The 3,129-nt window shown below is 51.9% G+C and overlaps 1 protein-coding gene across 2 annotated transcripts in view; it reads right to left on the bottom strand.

Annotated features, from left to right (window-relative positions):
* Positions 1-3,129, bottom strand: part of LHFPL2 (lipoma HMGIC fusion partner-like 2) — a 174,827-nt gene that overhangs the window by 159,665 nt on the left and 12,033 nt on the right. For both annotated transcript variants that reach the window (XM_010847635.1, XM_010847634.1), the window contains exon 2: positions 829-929. The gene's annotated coding sequence lies outside the window, so the exon portion shown is untranslated. The remainder of the gene's footprint in view (positions 1-828; positions 930-3,129) is intronic.

Genomic DNA, 3,129 nt, shown 5'->3' on the forward strand with positions numbered 1-3,129 from the left:
AGGTGTCTCTTCCCGCAGCCAAGGGGACTGGCAGCTTAGGGCCCCAGGCTGTCAGCTAATACCTTACTGACACTGAGACAAAACCTCCTGACTTCTTATCCTTTTCAACAGGGCTAAGAATCTAAACTCCTGCCGACTTAACATATTATGACAAATTCTCAATTACCCGTGGTAATGTGAGCAAACAGCCATGTAATGACTCCAAAAAGGCACTCTACACCTCAGTTCCCTGGCTTAGGAATACAGTATCATTTTTTGCTGCTGGTGCCTCAGGTTTGTTTACTAGGGCAATTTTTTATTCTCAGACGAACACTCACTCATTCACCGGAAGTCTGTTCCATGCCAGGAACCATGGGAAATGGTAGCAAAAAGAACTCACAAACCAGAGGAAAAGAAGTGTTCAAACAAGCAAAGCAGAGCTGCCCACAGGCTCATGCTGTGGGCTGTGTAAGGGGAGGCGGCGAGGCGTCCGCTGGAAAGGACTGTGCTCCGAATACCCTCTCCTTCAGACAGTTTGTAATAACAAGTGGAACATGGGCTGAGTTCTAAACGAGGAAAAGGAGTTCTAAACTACCAACTCAAATGGAGAGGAGAAGGGTGCCCAGCAAAGAGTACTGGGTGGCCAGCAACGCGCAGAAGAAAGCCAGGCAGGTCAGTAAATATCGTCACCAGATAACTCAATGGGGCAGGTGACCACTTCATACCTTTCTTAGAGGAGCTGCCTTAAATATTTAAGGGTCTTCTTTTTAATGCATGGGGTGGTTATCAGAGTGCATGGCACAGCTCAAGTTTTCCCACAAGCAGCCTGAAAATGAAACAACCCCTTACCTGTATGGGGAGGAGCGAAGATAAGGCTGTGAAGAGAGTGGTCCCTGATGAGATGTAAAAACCACAGGCCAGCTGTGACTCAAGTGTGCTTCCCAGGTTCCCTGAAAAACAAGAGAGGGCCTTTTGTTACTTTGGAATAGCCAGTCCTGCAAGAGTCCCAGTAAAGACCCACAGACCCTGCCCAAGGCTCAGAGCACCTGACCAACGTCACCCGGCCAAGGGGTTGGTGAGAAGTGGGTGAGAATCCTGGTGTTTATAACTCAGCGGGAGGATAACGGTAAGCCAGGCGCTAACCCAGTTGTGTCTTGGTTTCCTCCCCTGGCAGGGCTATCTCACAGAATGATCCAGAAGGTCTTCAATGCCTGGGCACCATGGGCCATGGGCCATGCCTGGAGTCACATGAATGACCATGTCACGGTCTCCTGCCCTCAGGGAGCTGACAGGCCACAGAGACAGGGAAGTAAAGGCACAGTAATCAGGACCTTGATGCAGCTGAGAAGAGCTGAAGTGAGGAAAACAGGAGATGATGCAGAGCCTTTGCAGAGGCAGCTGCTGATCCCAGAGAGGACAAAGGGCACTCCCCAGAGCAGGTGACGGCTAAGCTGAGGTCTGATAAGCAAGAGTTGACCAGGCTGCAGCATACCAGGCAGAGCCAACAGCAAACGAGGTGCCCAGGGAGCCAGAGAACCTAGTGAGTTCACAAGCACAAGGAGTACTTCAGAGCCCAAGAGGGAGATGGAGGTCATTTTAGCAGAGTTTGGACTTGCTCTTAAGGCCAATGGGCAGCCCATGAAGGGTCTCCTGTAGGAGAGTGGCACGGTCCTGAAAGCTCTCTGTAACATCAGAGAGAAGGAACTGGAAGGAGGCAAGGAATGCTCCCCTCAGACACCCCAAATGCCACGTCCCTGGTCGGCTGCGGAGCTGACCAGGAGAGAAGGCCCCAGGCAAGAGGACAGGGCCAGAGCTCCCTCCATGAACCACTGCTTCCAAGTTACAGCCGCCTCCGGCGTTAGGTGACTCTACCCAGCAGGCCCCCCGCCAGGCGCAGTCTGCTTGTCCCAACACACCCTCCAGGAATGGAAGAACGCCTGGTGTCACAGTGTTTCTTGACATGCCTTAGACCAGTGGCTCCGGTATCACCTGGGGACATGTCGGAAAAGCGAACTCTCGGCTGACCCCAGACCTAGAGACTCCGCATCTCGGGGAGCTGGGCCCAGCCCCTGTGGGTTAACCAGGTTCCAGGTGATTCTGATGCTCTGCCCAAGGCAGCAAGCACTAAGTGGGAGACAGTGCCAGTCCTGGGGGCCAGAGCACAGGGCACAGAGCTGACCCGGCCTGCTACCTCAACAGAGCCACCATGTGCAAGGCCTTGCACTCTGCAGGGCCTGTGATGTCTATTTATGCTTAAAGGGAACCATACAAGCGGGTTTTACTGATGCTTAGAACCGTTCCCAGCCCTGTGGACCACGGGCCTGTGATGTCTATTTATGCTTAAAGGGAACCATACAAGCGGGTTTTACTGATGCTTAGAACCGTTCCCAGCCCTGTGGACCACGGGCCTGTGATGTCTATTTATGCTTAAAGGGAACCATACAAGCGGGTTTTACTGATGCTTAGAACCGTTCCCAGCCCTGTGGACCACGGGCCTGTGATGTCTATTTATGCTTAAAGGGAACCATACAAGCGGGTTTTACTGATGCTTAGAACCGTTCCCAGCCCTGTGGACCACGGGCCCACTTCGGGGTGGGAACCCGGTGCTCTGGGAGAATTCCATTTCCCTGAGAGATGCCCCACCCTCTTCTGCTGCCCTTGTTTGTTTCAGGCAAAGGAAACTCCAGCTACAAGTTTCTCCTCCAGCCTCCAGAGAGGGAATCGGACCATTCCAGAAAAGCAACAGTGAAGCCATCCAGAAAGCTCCCGCGGTTTTATGAAGGGTCGAGTTTCTTTCTGTAGTATGGAACAAACTCTGTGGTTACAGAGCTCCCAGGCCCAGAAGCCATAACATAATTCAAGGCTGAAAAGGGATCCATTTGTTGCCTTTCTCTTTGAATATCTATCTTCTCTATAAGAAAAGAAATTAACCCCTCCCCACCAAAAAAAGTTTTTGTAAGGAGCAAGCAGATTCTCACATGCTTCCTTATGTTTCTATAGCCCTTACTTTTCTTCATCAGTTCAGGTCAGTCGCTCAGTCGTGTCCAACTCTCGTGTCCAACTCTTTGCGACCCCATGAATCACAGCACGCCAGGCCTCCCTGTCCATCACCATCTCCCGGAGTTCACTCAGACTCACGTCCATTGAGTC

Source organism: Bison bison, unplaced genomic scaffold (genome assembly GCF_000754665.1).
Source record: "Bison bison bison isolate TAMUID 2011002044 unplaced genomic scaffold, Bison_UMD1.0 scf7180017864252, whole genome shotgun sequence".
NCBI lineage: Eukaryota > Metazoa > Chordata > Mammalia > Artiodactyla > Bovidae > Bison > Bison bison.